Raw genomic sequence first — 21,938 nt, forward strand, 5'->3', positions numbered from 1 at the left:
GGAGCCCTCGGAAGGGCCCAGGTGGCGGTGGTGTGGGAGCCCTCGGAAAGGCCCAGGTGGCGGTGGTGTGGGAGCCCTTGAAAGGGCCCAGGTGGCGGCGGTGGTGGTGGTGTGGGAGCCCTCGGAAGGGCCCAGGTGGCGGTGGTGTGGGAGCCCTCGGAAGGGCCCAGGTGGCGGTGGTGTGGGAGCCCTCGGAAAGGCCCAGGTGGCGGTGGTGTGGGAGCCCTTGAAAGGGCCCAGGTGGCGGCGGTGGTGGTGGTGTTGGAGCCCTCGGAAGGGCCCAGGTGGCGGTGGTGTGGGAGCCCTTGGAAAGGCCCAGGTGGTGGTGTTGTAGGAGCCCTCGGAAGGGCCCAGGTGGCGGTGGTGGTGGTGTGGGAGCCCACGGAAGGGCCCAGGTGGCATTGGTGGTGGTGTGGGAGCCCTCGGAAGGGCCCAGGTGGCATTGGTGGTGGTGTTGTAGGAGCCCTCGGAAGGGCCCAGGTGGCGGTGGTGGTGGTGTGGGAGCCCTCGGAAGGGCCCAGGTGGTGGTGGTGTGGGAGCCCTCGGAAGGGCCCAGGTGGTGGTGGTGTGGGAGCCCTCGGAAAGGCCCCGGTGGCGGTGGTGTGGGAGCCCTCGGAAGGGCCCAGGTGGCGGTGGTGTGGGAGCCCTCGGAAGGGCCCAGGTGGCGGTGGTGTGGGAGCCCACGGAAGGGCCCAGGTGGCATTGGTGGTGGTGTGGGAGCCCTCGGAAGGGCCCAGGTGGCATTGGTGGTGGTGTTGTAGGAGCCCTCGGAAGGGTCCAGGTGGCGGTGGTGGTGGTGTGGGAGCCCTCGGAAGGGCCCAGGTGGCATTGGTGGTGGTGTTGTAGGAGCCCTCGGAAGGGTCCAGGTGGCGTTGGTGGTGTTGTGGGAGCCCTCGGAAGGGTCCAGGTGGCGTTGGTGGTGTGGGAGCCCTCGGAAGGGCCCAGGTGGCGTTGGTGGTGGTGTGGGAGCCCTCGGAAGGGCCCAGGTGGCATTGGTGGTGGTGTTGTAGGAGCCCTCGGATGGGCCCAGGTGGCGTTGGTGGTGTTGTGGGAGCCCTCGGAAGGGTCCAGGTGGCGTTGGTGGTGGTGTGGGAGCCCTCGGAAGGGCCCAGGTGGCGTTGGTGGTGGTGTGGGAGCCCTCGGAAGGGCTCAGGTGGCGGTGGTGTGGGAGCCCTTGGAAGGGCCCAGGTGGCGGTGATTGTGGTGTGGGAGCCCTCGGAAGGGTCCAGGTGGCAGTGGTCGTGGTGTGGGAGCCCTCGGAAGGGCCCAGGTGGCGGTGGTGGTGGTGGTGTGGGAGCCCTCGGAAGGGCCCAGGTGGCGTTGGTGGTTTTGTAGGAGCCCTCGGAAAGGCCCAGGTGGTGGTGGTGGTGTGGGAGCCCTTGGAAGGGCCCAGGTGGCGGTGGTGGTGGTGGTGTGGGAGCCCTTGGAAGGGCCCAGGTGGCATTGGTGGTGGTGTTGTGGGAGCCCTCGGAAGGGCCCAGGTGGCATTGGTGGTGGTGTTGTGGGAGCCCTCGGAAGGGCCCAGGTGGCGGTGGTGGTGGTGTGGGAGCCCACGGAAGGGCCCAGGTGGCGTGGTGGTGGTGTGGGAGCCCTCGGAAGGGCCCAGGTGGCATTGGTGGTGGTGTTGTAGGAGCCCTCGGAAGGGTCCAGGTGGCGGTGGTGGTGGTGTGGGAGCCCTCGGAAGGGCCCAGGTGGCATTGGTGGTGGTGTTGTAGGAGCCCTCGGAAGGGTCCAGGTGGCGTTGGTGGTGTTGTGGGAGCCCTCGGAAGGGTCCAGGTGGCGTTGGTGGTGTGGGAGCCCTCGGAAGGGCCCAGGTGGCGTTGGTGGTGGTGTGGGAGCCCTCGGAAGGGCCCAGGTGGCATTGGTGGTGGTGTTGTAGGAGCCCTCGGATGGGCCCAGGTGGCGTTGGTGGTGTTGTGGGAGTCCTCGGAAGGGTCCAGGTGGCGTTGGTGGTGGTGTGGGAGCCCTCGGAAGGGTCCAGGTGGCGTTGGTGGTGGTGTGGGAGCCCTCGGAAGGGCCCAGGTGGCGTTGGTGGTGGTGTGGGAGCCCTCGGAAGGGCTCAGGTGGCGGTGGTGGTGTGGGAGCCCTTGGAAGGGCCCAGGTGGCGGTGATTGTGGTGTGGGAGCCCTTGGAAGGGCCCAGGTGGCGGTGATTGTGGTGTGGGAGCTCTCTGAAGGGTCCAGGTGGCGGTGGTGGTGGTGTGGGAGCCCTCGGAAGGGCCCAGGTGGCGGTGGTGGTGTGGGAGCCCTCGGAAGGGCCCAGGTGGCGTTGGTGGTTTTGTGGGAGCCCTCGGAAAGGCCCAGGTGGTGGTGGTGGTGGTGGTGGTGGTGGTGGTGTGGGAGCCCTTGGAAGGGCCCAGGTGGCGGTGGTGGTGGTGGTGGTGGTGTGGGAGCCCTTGGAAGGGCCCAGGTGGCGGTGGTGGTGCGGGAGCCCTCGGAAGGGCCCAGGTGGCGGTGGCGGTGGTGGTGTGGGAGCCCTCGGAAGGGCCCAGATGGCGGTGGTGGTGTGGGAGCCCTCGGAAGGGCCCAGGTGGCGGTGGTGGTGGTGGTGTGGGAGCCCTCGGAAGGGTCCAGGTGGCGGTGGTGCTGTTGTGGGAGCCCTCGGAAGGGTCCAGGTGGCGGTGGTGGTGTTGTGGGAGCCCTCGGATGGGCCCAGGTGGCGGTGGTGGTGTTGTGGGAGCCCTCGGAAGGGCCCAGGTGGCGAGTATTCGTTTTGTGCTAGATTTTCATCTTGGATATAAACACAAGTGTTCCAAAAAGTGCATGTCAATGATGCCCCCCCAATGAGGTACACCCCCACCTCCTTGTCCAAAGCCATATCTAAGGTGAATAGGAATAAACACAGAAAAAATACCTTCACATTGGTAGTCATGAGTTGGCACCTTAATAATGGGCATGCCAAGCAGTTGGATTTGCTTATGTTTGCAAAGTATGAAAACATACATACAGATGTAAAAAATATATAAAAGTACTAGTGGAAAAATAATTGCATATATCTTATGGTATCTTAAAACTGTACATTGAATTCAATGTTTACAATAGTCATAAATAGCGTGTTTTTACTTCTGAAATAGTTTTCACTCTGGAAACTTGCAACAGAAACGAAAAAGAATGCCTGTCAGAATGTCATGTCAAATGGTTGTCGAGGCCTAATTTACCTCCAGAGGATTCAGCCATGTGGTGTCCCGAGCCGCCCAGAGAGCAGATTTCTATGCCTCCAGAAGAAGTGTCGTGCTAAGTATACCTTCTGCCTCAGATGCCAGCTGAGTGCTGCAGATAACCTTCACCCAGGCCCAATGAAGCCTGTGGGTGCCAAAGCTTGTGAGCTCACACAATGTGAGGAATGCAGGAGTTTGAACAAAATACAAGATGTAATAAACGGCGCTTCAGCCATAGCCCACCAAAAATATCCATGCTGCTGAATTTTTAGACCAGCTGGGAGGGTTGGGGGCGGTGCAAGACAGCACAGGGTTATTTGAGGAGTGAAGCACGACCTAAGAGACAGCTAGCAAACACATGCACTCTCATAGAGCGCTGAATGAAACAAGCATTGGAAATGCAATAGGTCTCGCAGCATTAGAGTTAGTGCTTTTAGAATTGTTTATGGGTTTTTTTGTAAATCTTTAGCATTTTTGTTTCCTGTAGCCAATGCTAAAGAATTAAAAAAAAAACCATAAACATTTCTAAAAGCTCTAACTCAAATGCTCCGAGACCTATTCCACTGTGTGAGGGTGAGTGAGGGTGAGTGAGGGTGAGTGAGGGTGAGTGAGGGTGAGTGAGGGTGAGTGAGGGTGAGTGAGGGTGAGTGAGGGTGAGTGAGGGTGAGTGAGGGTGGGTGAGGGTGAGGGGTTGATGTTGAGGGTGAGGGGTTGAGGGTGAGGGTGAGTGAGGGTGAGTGAGGGTGAGGGGTTGAGGGTGAGTGAGGGTGAGTGAGGGTGAGTGAGGGTGAGTGAGGGTGAGTGAGGGTGAGTGAGGGTGAGTGAGGGTGAGTGAGGGTGAGTGAGGGTGAGTGAGGGTGAGTGAGGGTGAGTGAGGGTGAGTGAGGGTGAGTGAGGGTGAGTGAGGGTGAGTGAGGGTGAGTGAGGGGTTGAGGGTGAGTGAGGGTGAGGGTGAGTGAGGGTGAGGGGTTGAGGGTGAGTGAGGGACCGCAAAGCTATGGGGGGCAGAAATACCACAGGAGGGGGCTATAGCATAAATACCACTGGGAGTTGATAGAGCGGGAAAACGGCCAGAGATTTGCAGGGCAGAGAGAGCACCACAGCGAGACAGCAACATTTTGAGTCTGGTTCCTGTTTACGGATGTTAATTTTCCATTTACTATTCCAATGTTCTCAACCAGCTAATACCTATTTTGAGTTGGCTTAGTAGAAAAGCAGTTGTCCGTTTTCTAACCTTATTTAAATCATGTATAGAATGAAGACTAATTCGTAGGTGCCCCTGTGTGGTCTTCTGTGTTTGTGTGTGCCGTGTCCAGTCTAAAACTCTTTTAATGTTTAAAGTATGCCATGGTATGTAAGAGGGAAGATTCATGTTAGTTTACAGGTCTCAGGCGAGCCGTTTCACCACTCCACATTAAGAATGCAAGGCTAGCTGATACTTTTAAACAGTAATTTCAGTAGCCAATAATAGATGAAATAATGCTCTCTGACAACTGCAATATGACTTTCATTCTCAGAAGTATGTACATCGTAGAAATCGTAGTGTAATGTTTTAACCGGGCTCGTTCACAAGAGACAGCTGAACAGTGAAGTTTCAACCTCTTTACGTGCTGCTTGGCTTGTGCTGAGTTACGGAATTATACACTGGGATTGTACATTGCTGATCTGCAGATTGTTAGTATCAGTTGTGAACATTTCGGACTAGAAAATAAAATTCTTGAATGTACCATTACCTAGGGAAACTGTTAATAGCCCTACCAGCCCCGATCTAAAGATGAAAACAAGACGGAGGGAAGAGAGGGGAGGGGGGAGGAGAAATGCGACACGGCGGGAAGGGGAGGGGGCGGAGCGGGTACAATAAACAAGACGGAGGGAAGAGAGGGGAGGGGGGAGGAGAAGTGCGACAGGGGAAATGTGAGACGGCGGGAAGGGGAGGGGGCGGAGCGGGTAAACAAAGACGGACGTGCACGCGCTTTTAAGCTCAATGCGCATGCGCATTGAGCTTAAAAGTCACGGGCACTGCAAGGAATCGCCACGATTCCTTGCAGTGTGGATAAAGAGTGGATAACTCGCAATACTCTCGCCTTGCTCGATGCGCATGCGCATCGACAGGCGAGACCTAAAAAGGCAGCTACATAACTATGAGCAGTAGAAGGATGCAAGTCTGGCAACCGAAAGGATCAGAACATGGTTATGCTTCAGAGGAGGGACAAACGCAAGCACAGTAAGGCAAGCCATCGAATCAAGAAGCCCGGCACGTGAGTGTCAATCAAGCCAACCAATCGTAGGGAGTGGGAGGGTTGTAAGCCCACTGTACCTCACAATAGGCCCCGTGGAACTAGACGGCACGTCTGCTAGGCGAGGCCTAAAGAAACGCAACTAAACGGGGGTTGCAGTTCACGCCCTACCCCCATCCTCTCACCCCTGGTCCACATTAAGTGTGGGCAAATAATATGCATAAGAGTACAGACGGAAATCTGCCGCAGATGTCCAGGGACACACATGGCGCTCCCTGGCACTCCTCTGAAGACTGGACCCGCTCTCCAAAGGGGAGTAGCTGTGCAGGAGTAAAGTTGACCCCCCCGTGCCTTTCATCAATCAGCCCTTGGTCTTTATGGTCGGTTGTGCCGTACTTGTCTTTGTAAAGCGAGACGGTTTTGGAGGCAGTGGGGAGCTGGGGGAGGGAATCACTGTTCACACTAGCATAGGTACCTGTGGAGGCCCTGCACGGGTGGGTAGGTAGCCAGGCGCGGAGGCTCTGCACGGGTGGGTAGGTAGCCAGGCGCGGAGGCTCTGCACGGGTGGGAGAGTGGGGAGCCAGGCGTGGAGGCCCTGCACGGGTGGGTAGGTAGCCAGGCGTGGAGGCCGTACACGGGTGGGTAGGTAGCCAGACGTGGAGACCCTAAACAGGTGGGTAGGTAGCCAGGCGTGGAGGCCCTGCACAGGTGAGTGGGTAGGTAGCCAGGCGTGAAGGCCGTGCACAGGTGGGTAGCCAGGTGTGGAGGCACTGCACGGATGGGTGGGTAGCCAGGTGTGGAGGCACTGCACGGATGGGTGGGTAGCCAGGTGTGGAGGCCCTGCACGGGTGGGTGGGTGGCCAGGCGTGGAGGTCCTACACTGGCCAGGCGTGGAGGCCCTGCACGGGTGGGTGGGTAGCCAGGTGTGCAGGCCCTACACGGGTGGGAGGGTGGGTAGCCAGGCGTGGAGGCCCTGCACGGGTTGGTAGGTAGCCAGGCGTGGAGGCCGTGCACGGGTGGGTGGGTAGCCAGGCGCGGATGCTCTGCACGGGTGGGAGAGTGGGGAGCCAGGTGTGGAGGCCCTGCACGGGTGGGTAGGTAGCCAGGCGTGGAGGCTGTGCACGGGTGGGTAGCCAGGTGTGGAGGCACTGCACGGATGGGTGGGTAGCCAGGCGTGGAGGCCCTGCACGGGTGGGTAGCCAGGTGTGGAGGTCCTGCACGGGTGGGTAGCCAGGCGTGGAGGCCCTGCACGGGTGGGTGGGTGGCCAGGCGTGGAGGCCCTGCACGGGTGGGTGGGTGGCCAGGCGTGGAGGCCCTGCACGGGTGGGTGGGTAGCCAGGTGTGGAGACCCTGCACAGGTGGGTGGGTAGCCAGGCGTGGAGGCCCTGCACGGGTGGGTGGGTAGCCAGGCGTGGAGGCCCTGCACGGGTGGGAGGGTGGCCAGGCGTGGAGGCCCTGCACGGGTGGCCAGGCGTGGAGGCCCTGCACGGGTGGGTGGGTAGCCAGGCGTGGAGGCCCTGCACGGGTGGGTGGGTAGCCAGGCGTGGAGGCCCTGCACGGGTGGGTGGGTAGCCAGGCGTGGAGGCCCTGCACGGGTGGGTGGGTAGCCAGGTGTGCAGGCCCTACACGGGTGGGAGGGTGGGTAGCCAGGCGTGGAGGCCCTGCACGGGTGGGTGGGTGGGTGGGTGGGTAGCCAGGCTTGGCGGGCCTACACGGATGGGTGGGTAGACTCAACGTCACGTGCCTGTACCAACTTTAATTTACCACACCTGATTTAATCTGTGATCACGAAACCAAATTAATATGATCACCCTTTATCTTCAGACTTCTTCTAAATCCATTCTTTTTTCCCCCCCTACATTTACATTTCTAAATGTATGCATCAAATTCTCATCCTAAAATCACACCATTTGTATCTCCCGAAAGAACCAATTGTTTCCTATATTACTAATACCCAGGTTCTGAGGGACACCGGGTCGCCCCATTATCCTTAATGATATAAAATCATACACAGCACACACAACACAATTTACATAGACCTCACATCAACATGCACCAAAAAACTACTGTCTTCGCACATGAAATATAATGAATATCAAAAACTATTTTGTGCATCATAAAAATAACGCCACATTTTTATAACGAGCAATTGAGCGTTCTGACTTTTCCGAGCCTATCAGGAGCCTAATTATGTCATTTATTCAGTGCCCCCCTCTCCCCCCAAGGCCTGTGAATGTAAATGTCATGGTACTTATAGAGCGCACTGTCACCAGACGGTCACCTTGCGGTATCGCCTATTCGGCTTCCTGGCGCTGATACTCATACCGCTGTGGAACCCCTCCTGGCTCTCCCTGTGAAGTGTCCACTCCTGGGCACCCCCAAGGTGAAGCCAGGCATCCTAGCGCTGTTGGGGCCGGTGTGGAGGCTAAGCAAGCTATTGCCCAGAGTTGCAGCGTGGGGCCCGTGATTAGAATAGGCACCGAGGTGAGAATTAACAGGTCCGAGGAAATTGAGCCCGAGACCCCGCCGAGGCGGGAATCGAACCCTGGTCCCGGGCCAGAACTCTGCATCAGGGTCTGCCGCTCTAACCATTGAGCCACACTCCTCCATGAATGAAGGTGAGCCCAAGTCTCTTCTGAGGTCAGCTGGACTAGGAGCTGCTCGTGAAACGTAAAATGCGAATAAAGAGCTCGTATATCGTATTTTATAGTTATAGGCGCACAAGCTTTCTGGTTACGGTTCACGGGTCCTGTCGGCTGCTAAGCAGTAGGCAAGGAGCCCACTGTGTTATCCGTGAGGATAAAATCGGGAGTCGCGTTGGATACAATCTGAGCTATCAAAACTCCTCGGCTGTTATCCTTGGCGTTCCTGTTAACAATAGAAAGTGAGAGAAGCAGGTCAGGTGCAATCTCCCAGGTACAATCTCATCACAAAAAGGCAACTGCTGGTGTCTGAGTATCCATTAAAGATGTCCAGACCATCAAAAGCCACAAAAGAGGACAGAAAGGGAAAGGTGCAAAGGGGTCCCACAGATGTGGTTTGTTTTGCCACCAAATATGTTAAGGTGATGGGCTATCCAAAGATATTGGAGAAGACTCCTCACTCACTTATCGTGACATGCTTCATCAAAGGTGTCTTTCCACACCCAGGTGAGATGGTACTACCGGGCGGGCTCAGCCAAAGAGGTTATGGGAGTTCTTATATAAAATGTTAACTGGCCCTGCAGGGAACCAGATGAGTGATGTTAAAAATACCTACAGGTATACCCAAACAATACGTTTATTCATGGGGTACCTGGGGTTCAAAATAAAATCGTGAACCATACAGGGTTTATTCTGAGCACTAGTAATTCAGTGTTACCCTCTTCAGAATGCCAACATGTTTCGGCCCGCAACGTGAGCCCGTCTGGATCCTTGGCCTTCGCACACGCCTTTGGGGTGGTTTGTGCATTGCTGGGAATGTTGTGCATGTGTTTCCTGTGTCTGTATCTTGGGGTTCCTCACCCTGTAGTACAGGGCTGTGGTCCTTTATCTACAGGCCTCGGTCAGGAGCCCAAGAGTTGGGGTGATGTTAGGACATGGAAGATCTAGACTGGGAGATAGTGCTGATGCACCCTCGGGAGGTGGCAATCAAATCGAGATTGCGACTTATCCAATTCAATGTGCTCCATCAAACCTACTATGATAGAGTACGCCTTTGTAAAATGGGGAAAATAGACTCCGTGTCTTAGATGCCATCACTCTGAAGGTAACTTTTATCATACTATTTGGGCATGCGACACAATACAAACGTACTGGACTCGGGTATTCAGGGAACTTGAGGAGGTCTTGGGGGTTCCGATCCAACAGGAGCCTAAACTGGCACTGCTGGGCATGACCAATGAAGTGGACCTAGCTCGCCCACTTCTTACATTCCTGGTCCTCGCTTTGGTTGTGGCCAAGAGAGACATCGCTAAATACTGGGGGGCTCCCGAACCCCCAGGATTGGAAGAATGGAAGAGGGGACTAGATCTCTATATGGCAGCCGAAAGAGTTACCTATAAGGCAAGGGGGTGTCCCCGAAAATTCCGGAAAGTTTGGTCCAAGTGGCACCACTATCACGGGTTGGACGGGGGGCTGTGAGGGGGGTATATATTGACTGTAGGCCAACACACAGAATACTTTATACTACTGCATAGGATGGGATGCAACAAGATGACCTTGAGGGGTGCCGTGTGGCATAGACCTCTTGAGGCTTCGACTTATGAGAGAATCTACTGGCTGTGAGGAGGGTGGAGGGGGGGAAATCTGAAGTGTAACTGCTGCTACTTTTTAGGCTGTATTGTTTGTTACTTTCTCTCTCGTACTGTTTGATTGGTTTATTAGAGGGAGGGAGGGGGTAAAACAAGAAAATGTAGACACTTGAAATGTCCATTAGATGCTCATGCTTGTTGATGCACTTGACTGTTCAGCGCCCGAACGATAATTGCCGCCAGACCTCTGGGTTGTGGGCTAAATGGCCGTGTGTTGCTCTACTGACTGTAGGGTGCATTGTTTCGGATAAACAGCTGGAATACTGATAGTTCGCTGATATCTTTCTGTATGTCTGCAAATAAAATACAAAAAATAAGAGTTGGGGTGATGTTGACGAGCCTGGTGGTCCTGTGCCCTTGTTACCCTCAACAGCGTTAAGAGTAGGTTGAAGCTCCTGTGGTATGAAGGGTCAGGAACGCTGTGGTGCAGTGCACACTAGGCCAGGGAACTCTAGTGTGGTGCACGGTGGGACCATTAAGCAGGACCCCTGTAGTGCAGTGCACACTGGGCAAGGGACCCCTGCAGTGTAGTGCGCAGTAGGATCATTATGCTGAACTCTTGCAGTGAAGTGTACACTAGTCCAGAGACCCCTAGTGCAGTGCATGGTGGGATCATTAAGCGGGACCCCTGTAGTGCAGTGCACACTACGCCAGGGACCTGCAGAGTGCACACTTAGCCAAGTACCCCTGTGGTGAAGTGCATAGTAGGACCATTATGCTTGATTTTTGCAGTGCAAAATAGGACCGGGACCCCTGCAGTGCAGTGAGCGGTAGAATCATTAGCCTGGACTCCTGTAGCACAGTGCACACTAGGCCGGGGACCCCTACAATACATGGTAGAATCCAGCTGGGACCCCGTATTGCAGTGCACACTAGGCCAGGGACCCCTACAATACAAGGTAGAATCCAGCTGGGACCCCGTATTGCAGTGCACACTAGGCCAGGGACCCCTGCAGTGCAGTGAACAGTAGGACGATTGAGCTGGAGCCCTGTAGCACAGGACAATCTAGGCCAGGGACGCTTGTCGTGCAGTGCACAATGGAATCATTATGCTTGACTTTTGTAGTGCACTGCACACTAGGTTAGGGACTCCTATAGTGCTGTGCATGGTAGAATTGGACTGGAACAGTGCAGTGCACACTAGGCTAGGGACCCGTGCAGTGAATGGTAGAATCATTATGCTGGACCCCTGCAGTGCACTGGACAGTCTAATCATTAGGATGGAGTCCTGTAGCGCACTAGACCAGGGAGGGACCTCTGCAATGCACGGTAGAATTATTACGCTGGACCCCTGTGGTGCAGTGCACACTAGCCCAGGGACCCCTGTAGGGCAATGCATGGTAGAATCATTCGGCTCAGTCCCCCCTGCAGTGCAGTGAACACTAGGCCAGGGATCCCTGCAGTGAAGGATAGAATCATTAGGCTGGGCCCCTGCAGTACACAGTAGGTCGAGCCCATGCAGTGAAGGGTGGAATCATTGGGCTCAACCTCCCCCCTCCCCCCTGGACCCCCATGCAGTGCACACTAGGCCAGGGACACCTACAGTGCTGTGAACGGTAGGATCATTATCCTGGACTCATGTACTGCAGTGCACACTACGCCGGGGACCCCTGAAGTGCAGTGAAGGGTAGAAATATCAGGAACCAGTGCAGTGAATGGTAGGATCATAAGCTGGACCCTTGTAGTCCAGTGTGCAGTGGGCCGGGGTTGAATCATTATGCTGGACTCCTGCAGTGCACACTAGGCGAGGGACCCCTCTAGTGAGTGAAGGGTAGAATCCGTTAGGTTGGGCCCCTGTCGTGCAGTGCACAGTAGACCAGGGACCCGTGCAGTGAAAGGTGAAATCATTGAGCTGGACCCCTGTAGTGCAGTGCACAGTACGTCATGGGCCCAGTGGAGTATAGAATCCTTAGGTTGGGCCCTTGCAGTGCACAAGAGATCAGGGACCTGCGCAGTGAAGGGTAGTAATTAGGCTGGACCACTGCAGTGCAGTTTGGAATCAGGCTGGACCCTGCAGTGAAGAGTAGAATCATTAAGCTTGACCCATGCAGTGCTGTGCAAGACAAAATCATTAGGCTGCTGAGCAGTGAAGGGTAAAATCATTAGACTGGACCATTGCAGTGCACACTAGGCCAGGGACCCCCGGAAGTGCAGTGAAGGGTAGAATCCTTAGGCTGGACCAGTGCAGTGCACGCTAGGCCAAGGACTCATGCAGTGAAGGGTAGAATCATTAGGCTGGACCAGTGCAGTGCACGCTAGGCCACGGACTTATGCAGTGAAGGGTAGAATCCTTAGGCTGGACCAGTGCAGTGCACGCTAGGCCACGGACTCATGCAGTGAAGGATAGAATCATTAAGCTGGACCCTTGCAGTGCACACTAGGTCAGGACCCATGTAGAATCATTCGGTTGGACTAGAGCAGTGTATGGTGGCCCAGGGACACCTGCAGGGTAGAATCATTATGGGGGACTTTTCTAGTGTAGTACACCCTAGACCAGGGGCTCCTGCAGTACAGCAAAGAGCAGAATCAGACTGGACCCCTGCAGTGCACACTAGGCCAGGGACCCCTGCAGTGCAGTGGAGGGTAGAATCCTCAGGCTGGACCCCTGCAGTGCACACTAGGCCAGGGACCCCTGCAGTGCAGTGGAGGGTAGAATCCTTAGGCTGGACCCCTGCAGTGCACACTAGGCCAGGGACCCCTGCAGTGCAGTGGAGGGTAGAATCCTTAGGCTGGACCCCTGCAGTGCACACTAGGCCAGGGTGTAGTGCAGGGTAGAATCCTTAGGCTGGACCCCTGCAGTGCACGGTGGGCCAGGGACCCCTGCAGTGCAGTTAAGGGTAATCCTTAGGCTGGACCTCTGCAGTGCACACTAGGCCAGGGACCCCTTCAGTGCAGTGAGGGGTAGAATCTTCAGGCTGGACCCCTTCAGTGCAGTGAGGGGTAGAATCCTTTGGCTGGACCCCTGTAGTGCAGTGCAGACTAGGTCAGAGACTCGTGCAGTGAGGGGTAGAATCTTCAGGCTGGACTCTTGCAGTGCACACTAGGCCAAGGACCCCTGCAGTGCAGTGCAGTTAAGGGAAGAATCCTTAGGCTGGATCCCTGCAGTGCACGGTGGGCCTGGGACCCATGCAGTGCACACTAGGCCAAGGACCCCTTCAGTGCAGTGAGGGGTAGAATCCTTCGGCTGGACCCCTTCAGTGCAGTGAGGGGTAGAATCCTTCGGCTGGACCCCTTCAGTGCAGTGAGGGGTAGAATCATTCGGCTGAACCCCTGTAGTGCAGTGCAGACTAGGTCAGAGACCCGTGTAGTGAGGGGTAGAATCTCCACGCTGGACTCTTGCAGTGCACACTAGGCCAAGGACCCCTGCAGTGCAGTGCAGTTAAGGGAAGAATCCTTAGGCTGGATCCCTGCAGTGCAGTGAGGGGTAGAATCTTCAGGCTGGACCCCTGCAGTGAGGGGTAGAATCCTTCGGCTGGACCCCTGCAGTGCAGTGAGGGGTAGATCCTTCGGCTGGACCCCTGCAGTGCAGTGAGGGGTAGAATCCTTCGGCTGGACCCCTGCAGTGCAGGGAGGGGTAGAATCCTTGGCTGGACCCTTCCAGTACAAGGTGAGCCAGGGACCCCTGCAGTGCAGTGCACGGTGGGCCAGGGACCCCTGCAGTGAGGGGTAGAATCCTTGGCTGGACCCCTGCAGTGAGGGGTAGAATCCTTGGCTGGACCCCTGCAGTGCAAGGTGAGCCAGGGACCCCTGCAGTGCACGGTGGGCCAGGGACCCCTGCAGTGCAGTGAGGGGTAGAATCCTTGGCTGGACCCCTGCAGTGAGGGGTAGAATCCTTGGCTGGACCCCTGCAGTACAGTGAGGGGTAGAATCCTTGGCTGGACCCCTGCAGTGCAGTGAGGGGTAGAATCCTTGGCTGGACCCCTGCAGTGCAGTGAGGGGTAGAATCCTTGGCTGGACCCCTGCAGTGCAGTGAGGGGTAGAATCCTTGGCTGGACCCCTGCAGTGCAGTGAGGGGGTAGAATCCTTGGCTGGACCCCTGCAGTGCAGTGAGGGGTAGAATCCTTGGCTGGACCCCTGCAGTGCAGTGAGGGGTAGAATCCTTAGGCTGTGCCCCTGCAGTGAGGGGTATAATCCTTGGCTGGACCCCTGCAGTGCACACTAGGCCAACAACCCCTGCAGTGCAGTGAGGGGTAGAATCCTTGGCAGGACCCCTGCAGTGCAGTGAGGGGTAGAATCCTTGGCTGGACCCCTGCAGTGCAGTGAGGGGTAGAATCCTTAGGCTGGACCCCTGCAGTGCAGTGAGGGGTAGAATCCTTGGCTGGACTCCTGCAGTGCAGTGAGGGGTAGAATCCTTGGCTGGACTCCTGCAGTGAGGGGTAGAATCCTTGGCTGGACCCCTGCAGTGGAGTGAGGGGTAGAATCCTTGGCTGGACCCCTGCAGTGCAGTGAGGGGTAGAATCCTTGGCTGGACCCCTGCAGTGCAGTGAGGGGTAGAATCCTTAGGCTGGACCCCTGCAGTGCAGTGAGGGGTAGAATCCTTAGGCTGGGGGTAGAATCCTTCGGCTGGACCCCTGCAGTTCAGTGAGGGGTAGAATCCTTCGGCTGGACCCCTGCAGTGCAGTGAGGGGTAGAATCCTTGGCTGGACCCCTGCAGTGCAGTGAGGGGTAGAATCCTTGGCTGGACCCCTGCAGTGCAGTGAGGGGTAGAATCCTTGGGCTGGACCCCTGCAGTGCAGTGAGGGGTAGAATCCTTGGGCTGGACCCCTGCAGTGCAGTGAGGGGTAGAATCCTTGGGCTGGACCCCTGCAGTGCAGTGAGGGGTAGAATCCTTGGCTGGACCCCTGCAGTGCAGTGAGGGGTAGAATCCTTGGCTGGACCCCTGCAGTGCAGTGAGGGGTAGAATCCTTGGCTGGACCCCTGCAGTGCAGTGAGGGGTAGAATCCGGGGTAGAATCCTTGGGCTGGACCCCTGCAGTGCAGTGAGGGGTAGAATCCTTGGGCTGGACCCCTGCAGTGCAGTGAGGGGTAGAATCCTTGGCTGGACCCCTGCAGTGCAGTGAGGGGTAGAATCCTTGGCTGGACCCCTGCAGTGCAGTGAGGGGTAGAATCCTTGGCTGGACCCCTGCAGTGCAGTGAGGGGTAGAATCCTTGGCTGGACCCCTGCAGTACAGTGAGGGGTAGAATCCTTGGCTGGACCCCTGCAGTGCAGTGAGGGGTAGAATCCTTGGCTGGACCCCTGCAGTGCAGTGAGGGGTAGAATCCTTGGCTGGACCCCTGCAGTGCAGGAAGGGGTAGAATCCTTTGGCTGGACCCCTGCAGTGCAGTGAGGGGTAGAATCCTTTGGCTGGACCCCTGCAGTGCAGTGAGGGGTAGAATCCTTAGGCTGGACTCCTGCAGTGAGGGGTAGTATCCTTGGCTGGACCCCTGCAGTGAGGGGTAGAATCCTTCGGCTGGACCCCTGCAGTGCAGGGTAGAATCCGTGGCTGGACCCCTGCAGTGCAGTGAGGGGTAGAATCCTTCGGCTGGACCCCTGCAGTGCAGTGAGGGGTAGAATCCTTCGGCTGGACCCCTGCAGTGCAGTGAGGGGTAGAATCCTTCGGCTGGACCCCTGCAGTGCAGTGAGGGGTAGAATCCTTCGGCTGGACCCCTGCAGTGCAGTGAGGGGTAGAATGCTTCGGCTGGACCCCTGCAGTGCAGTTAAGGGTAGAATCCTTAGGCTGGACCCCTGCAGTGCAGGAAGGGGTAGAATCCTTTGGCTGGACCCCTGCAGTGCAGTGAGGGGTAGAATCCTTAGGCTGGACCCCTGCAGTTAAGGGTAGAATCCTTAGGCTGGACTCCTGCAGTGAGGGGTAGTATCCTTGGCTGGACCCCTGCAGTGCAGTGAGGGGTAGAATCCTTAGGCTGGACCCCTGCAGTGAGGGGTAGAATCCTTCGGCTGGACCCCTGCAGTGCAGGGTAGAATCCGTGGCTGGACCCCTGCAGTGCAGTGAGGGGTAGAATCCTTCGGCTGGACCCCTGCAGTGCAGTGAGGGGTAGAATCCTTCGGCTGGACCCCTGCAGTGCAGTGAGGGGTAGAATCCTTCGGCTGGACCCCTGCAGTGCAGTGAGGGGTAGAATCCTTAGGCTGGACCCCTGCAGTGCAGTTAAGGGTAGAATCCTTAGGCTGGACCCCTGCAGTGCAGTGAGGGGTAGAATCCTTCGGCAGGACCCCTGTAGTGCACACTAGGCCAGGGACCCCTGCAGTGCAGTGAGGGGTAGAATCCTTTGGCTGGACCCCTGCAGTGCAGTGAGGGGTAGAATCCTTAGGCTGGACCCCTGCAGTGCAGTTAAGGTTAGAATCCTTAGGCTGGACTCCTGCAGTGAGGGGTAGTATCCTTGGCTGGACCCCTGCAGTGCAGTGAGGGGTAGAATCCTTCGGCTGGACCCCTGCAGTGAGGGGTAGAATCCTTCGGCTGGACCCCTGCAGTGCAGGGTAGAATCCGTGGCTGGACCCCTGCAGTGCAGTGAGGGGTAGAATCCTTCGGCTGGACCCCTGCAGTGCAGTGAGGGGTAGAATTTTTAGGCTTGACCCCTGCAGTGCAGTTAAGGGTCGAATCCTTAGGCTGGACCCCTGCAGTGCAGTGAGGCAGTGCAGTGAGGGGTAGAATCCTTCGGCAGGACCCCTGCAGTGCACACTAGGCCAGGGACCCCTGCAGTGCAGTGAGGGGTAGAATCCTTAGGCTGGACCCCTGCAGTGAGGGGTAGAATCCTTGGCTGGACCCCTGCAGTGCAGTGAGGGGTAGAATCCTTAGGCTGGACCCCTGCAGTGAGGGGTAGAATCCTTGGCTGGACCCCTGCAGTGCAGTGAGGGGTAGAATCCTTAGGCTGGACCCCTGCAGTGCAGTGAGAGGTAGAATCCTTAGGCTGGACCCCTGCAGTGCAGTGAGGGGTAGAATCCTTAGGCTGGACCCCTGCAGTGAGGGGTAGAATCCTTGGCTGGACCCCTGCAGTGCAGTGAGGTAGAATCCTTAGGCTGGACCCCTGCAGTGCAGTGAGTGGTAGAATCCTTAGGCTGGACCCCTGCAGTGCAGTGAGGGGTAGAATCCTTCGGCTGGATTCCTGCAGTGCACACTAGGCCAGGGACCCCTGCAGTGCAGTGAGGGGTAGAATCCTTAGGCTGGACCCCTGCAGTGCAGTGAGGGGTAGAATCCTTGGCTGGACCCCTGCAGTGCAGTGAGGGGTAGAATCCTTGGCTGGACCCCTGCAGTGCACACTAGGCCAGGGACCCCTGCAGTGCAGTGAGGGGTAGAATCCTTGGCTGGACCCCTGCAGTGCACACTAGGCCAGGGACCCGTGCAGTGAGGGGTAGAATCCTTGGCTGGACCCCTGCAGTGCAGGGAGGGGTAGAATCCTTGGCTGGACCCCTGCAGTGCAGGGAGGGGTAGAATCCTTGGCTGGACCCCTGCAGTGCACACTAGGCCAGGGACCCGTGCAGTGAGGGGTAGAATCCTTGGCTGGACCCCTGCAGTGCAGGGAGGGGTAGAATCCTTGGCTGGACCCCTGCAGTGCAGGGAGGGGTAGAATCCTTGGCTGGACCCCTGCAGTGCCGTGAGGGGTAGAATCCTTGGCTGGACCCCTGCAGTGCACACTAGGCCAGGGACCCCTGCAGTGCAGTGAGGGGTAGAATCCTTGGCTGGACCCCTGCAGTGCACACTAGGCCAGGGACCCGTGCAGTGAGGGGTAGAATCCTTGGCTGGACCCCTGCAGTGCAGGGAGGGGTAGAATCCTTGGCTGGACCCCTGCAGTGCAGGGAGGGGTAGAATCCTTGGCTGGACCCCTGCAGTGCAGGGAGGGGTAGAATCCTTGGCTGGACCCCTGCAGTGCACACTAGGCCAGGGACCCGTGCAGTGAGGGGTAGAATCCTTGGGTGGACCCCTGCAGTGCAGGGAGGGGTAGAATCCTTGGCTGGACCCCTGCAGTGCAGGGAGGGGTAGAATCCTTGGCTGGACCCCTGCAGTGCAGGGAGGGGTAGAATCCTTGGCTGGACCCCTGCAGTGCAGGGAGGGGTAGAATCCTTGGCTGGACCCCTGCAGTGCAGGGAGGGGTAGAATCCTTGGCTGGACCCCTGCAGTGCAGGGAGGGGTAGAAACCTTAGGCTGGACCCCTGCAGTGCAGGGAGGGGTAGAATCCTTGGCTGGACCCCTGCAGTGCAGGGAGGGGTAGAATCCTTGGCTGGACCCCTGCAGTGCAGGGAGGGGTAGAATCCTTGGCTGGACCCCTGCAGTGCAGGGAGGGGTAGAAACCTTAGGCTGGACCCCTGCAGTGCAGTGAGGGGTAGAATCCTTGGCTGGACCCCTGCAGTGCAGTGAGGGGTAGAATCCTTGGCTGGGCCCCTGCAGTGCAGTGAGGGGTAGAATCCTTAGGCTGGGCCCCTGCAGTGCAGTGAGGGGTAGAATCCTTAGGCTGGACCCCTGCAGTGCAGTGAGGGGTAGAATCCTTCGGCTGGACCCCTGCAGTGCAGTGAGGGGTAGAATCCTTAGGCTGGACCCCTGCAGTGCAGTGAGGGGTAGAATCCTTCGGCTGGACCCCTGCAGTGCAGGGAGGGGTAGAATCCTTAGGCTGGACCCATGCAGTGCAGGTAGGGGTAGAATCCTTAGGCTGGGCCCCTGAGTGAGGGGTAGAATCCTTGGCTGGACCTCTGCAGTGCAGTGAGGGGTAGAATCCTTGGCTGGACCCCTGCAGTGCAGTGAGGGGTAGAATCCTTGGCTGGACCCCTGCAGTGCAGTGAGGGGTAGAATCCTTGGCTGGACCCCTGCAGTGCAGTGAGGGGTAGAATCCTTGGCTGGACCCCTTCGGTGCAGGGAGGGGTAGAATCCTTGGCTGGACCCCTGCAGTGCAGGGAGGGGTAGAATCCTTAGGCTGGGCCCCTGAGTGAGGGGTAGAATCCTTGGCTGGACCTCTGCAGTGCAGTGAGGGGTAGAATCCTTGGCTGGACCCCTGCAGTGCAGTGAGGGGTAGAATCCTTGGCTGGACCCCTGCAGTGCAGGGAGGGGTAGAATCCTTGGCTGGACCCCTGCAGTGCCGTGAGGGGTAGAATCCTTGGCTGGACCCCTGCAGTGCACACTAGGCCAGGGACCCCTGCAGTGCAGTGAGGGGTAGAATCCTTGGCTGGACCCCTGCAGTGCACACTAGGCCAGGGACCCGTGCAGTGAGGGGTAGAATCCTTGGCTGGACCCCTGCAGTGCAGGGAGGGGTAGAATCCTTGGCTGGACCCCTGCAGTGCAGGGAGGGGTAGAATCCTTGGCTGGACCCCTGCAGTGCAGGGAGGGGTAGAATCCTTGGCTGGACCCCTGCAGTGCACACTAGGCCAGGGACCCGTGCAGTGAGGGGTAGAATCCTTGGCTGGACCCCTGCAGTGCAGGGAGGGGTAGAATCCTTGGCTGGACCCCTGCAGTGCAGGGAGGGGTAGAATCCTTGGCTGGACCCCTGCAGTGCAGGGAGGGGTAGAATCCTTGGCTGGACCCCTGCAGTGCAGGGAGGGATAGAAACCTTAGGCTGGACCCCTGCAGTGCAGGGAGGGGTAGAATCCTTGGCTGGACCCCTGCAGTGCAGGGAGGGGTAGAAACCTTAGGCTGGACCCCTGCAGTGCAGGGAGGGGTAGAATCCTTGGCTGGACCCCTGCAGTGCAGGGAGGGGTAGAATCCTTGGCTGGACCCCTGCAGTGCAGGGAGGGGTAGAATCCTTGGCTGGACCCCTGCAGTGCCGTGAGGGGTAGAATCCTTGGCTGGACCCCTGCAGTGCACACTAGGCCAGGGACCCCTGCAGTGCAGTGAGGGGTAGAATCCTTGGCTGGACCCCTGCAGTGCACACTAGGCCAGGGACCCGTGCAGTGAGGGGTAGAATCCTTGGCTGGACCCCTGCAGTGCAGGGAGGGGTAGAATCCTTGGCTGGACCCCTGCAGTGCAGGGAGGGGTAGAATCCTTGGCTGGACCCCTGCAGTGCAGGGAGGGGTAGAATCCTTGGCTGGACCCCTGCAGTGCACACTAGGCCAGGGACCCGTGCGGTGAGGGGTAGAATCCTTGGCTGGACCCCTGCAGTGCAGGGAGGGGTAGAATCCTTGGCTGGACCCCTGCAGTGCAGGGAGGGGTAGAATCCTTGGCTGGACCCCTGCAGTGCAGGGAGGGGTAGAATCCTTGGCTGGACCCCTGCAGTGCAGGGAGGGGTAGAAACCTTAGGCTGGACCCCTGCAGTGCAGGGAGGGGTAGAATCCTTGGCTGGACCCCTGCAGTGCAGGGAGGGGTAGAAACCTTAGGCTGGACCCCTGCAGTGCAGGGAGGGGTAGAATCCTTGGCTGGACCCCTGCAGTGCAGGGAGGGGTAGAATCCTTGGCTGGACCCCTGCAGTGCAGGGAGGGGTAGAATCCTTGGCTGGACCCCTGCAGTGCAGGGAGGGGTAGAATCCTTGGCTGGACCCCTGCAGTGCAGGGAGGGGTAGAAACCTTAGGCTGGACCCCTGCAGTGCAGTGAGGGGTAGAATCCTTGGCTGGACCCCTGCAGTGCAGTGAGGGGTAGAATCCTTGGCTGGGCCCCTGCAGTGCAGTGAGGGGTAGAATCCTTAGGCTGGGCCCCTGCAGTGCAGTGAGGGGTAGAATCCTTAGGCTGGACCCCTGCAGTGCAGTGAGGGGTAGAATCCTTTGGCTGGACCCCTGCAGTGCAGTGAGGGGTAGAATCCTTCGGCTGGACCCCTGCAGTGCAGGGAGGGGTAGAATCCTTAGGCTGGACCCATGCAGTGCAGGTAGGGGTAGAATCCTTAGGCTGGGCCCCTGAGTGAGGGGTAGAATCCTTGGCTGGACCTCTGCAGTGCAGTGAGGGGTAGAATCCTTGGCTGGACCCCTGCAGTGCAGTGAGGGGTAGAATCCTTGGCTGGACCCCTGCAGTGCAGTGAGGGGTAGAATCCTTGGCTGGACCCCTGCAGTGCAGTGAGGGGTAGAATCCTTGGCTGGACCCCTTCGGTGCAGGGAGGGGTAGAATCCTTGGCTGGACCCCTGCAGTGCAGGGAGGGGTAGAATCCTTAGGCTGGGCCCCTGAGTGAGGGGTAGAATCCTTGGCTGGACCTCTGCAGTGCAGTGAGGGGTAGAATCCTTGGCTGGACCCCTGCAGTGCAGGGAGGGGTAGAATCCTTGGCTGGACCCCTGCAGTGCAGGGAGGGGTAGAATCCTTGGCTGTACCCCTGCAGTGCAGTTAAGGGTAGAATCCTTAGGCTGGACCCCTGCAGTGCAGTGAGGGGTAGAATCCTTCGGCAGGACCCCTGCAGTGCACACTAGGCTGGACCCCTGCAGTGCAGTGAGGGGTAGAATCCTTGGCTGGACCCCTGCAGTGCAGTGAGGGGTAGAATCCTTGGCTGGACCTCTGCAGTGCAGTGAGGGGTAGAATCCTTGTCCTTGGCTGGACCCCTGCAGTGCAGTGAGGGGTAGAATCCTTGGCTGGACCCCTGCAGTGCAGTGAGGGGTAGAATCCTTGGCTGGACCCCTGCAGTGCAGTGAGGGGTAGAATCCTTGGCTGGACCCCTGCAGTGCAGTGAGGGGTAGAATCCTTGGCTGGACCTCTGCAGTGCAGTGAGGGGTAGAATCCTTGTCCTTGGCTGGACCCCTGCAGTGCAGTGAGGGGTAGAATCCTTGGCTGGACCCCTGCAGTGCAGTGAGGGGTAGAATCCTTGGCTGGACCCCTGCAGTGCAGTGAGGGGTAGAATCCTTGGCTGGACCCCTGCAGTGCAGGGAGGGGTAGAATCCTTGGCTGGACCCCTGCAGTGCAGTGAGGGGTAGAATCCTTGGCTGGACCCCTGCAGTGCAGTGAGGGGTAGAATCCTTGGCTGGACCTCTGCAGTGCAGTGAGGGGTAGAATCCTTAGGCTGGGCCCCTGCAGTGCAGTGAGGGGTTGAATCCTTGGCTGGACCCCTGCAGTGCAGTGAGGGGTAGAATCCTTGGCTGGACCTCTGCAGTGCAGTGAGGGGTAGAATCCTTGTCCTTGGCTGGACCCCTGCAGTGCAGTGAGGGGTAGAATCCTTGGCTGGACCCCTGCAGTGCAGTGAGGGGTAGAATCCTTGGCTGGACCTCTGCAGTGCAGTGAGGGGTAGAATCCTTAGGCTGGGCCCCTGCAGTGCAGTGAGGGGTAGAATCCTTGGCTGGACCCCTGCAGTGCAGTGAGGGGTAGAATCCTTAGGCTGGGCCCCTGCAGTGCAGTGAGGGGTAGAATCCTTGGCTGGACCCCTGCAGTGCA

General features: G+C 58.0%; 1 protein-coding gene across 1 annotated transcript in view; it reads left to right on the forward strand.

Moving 5' to 3' along the window:
- The window catches only part of LOC144772223 (sodium/potassium-transporting ATPase subunit alpha-1), an 86,178-nt gene that overhangs the window by 13,048 nt on the left and 51,192 nt on the right, over nucleotides 1-21,938 (forward strand). The gene's annotated exons all lie outside the window — the stretch shown is intronic.

The sequence above is a fragment of the Lissotriton helveticus genome, chromosome 8 (genome assembly GCF_964261635.1).
Source record: "Lissotriton helveticus chromosome 8, aLisHel1.1, whole genome shotgun sequence".
Classification (NCBI taxonomy): Eukaryota; Metazoa; Chordata; class Amphibia; order Caudata; family Salamandridae; genus Lissotriton; species Lissotriton helveticus.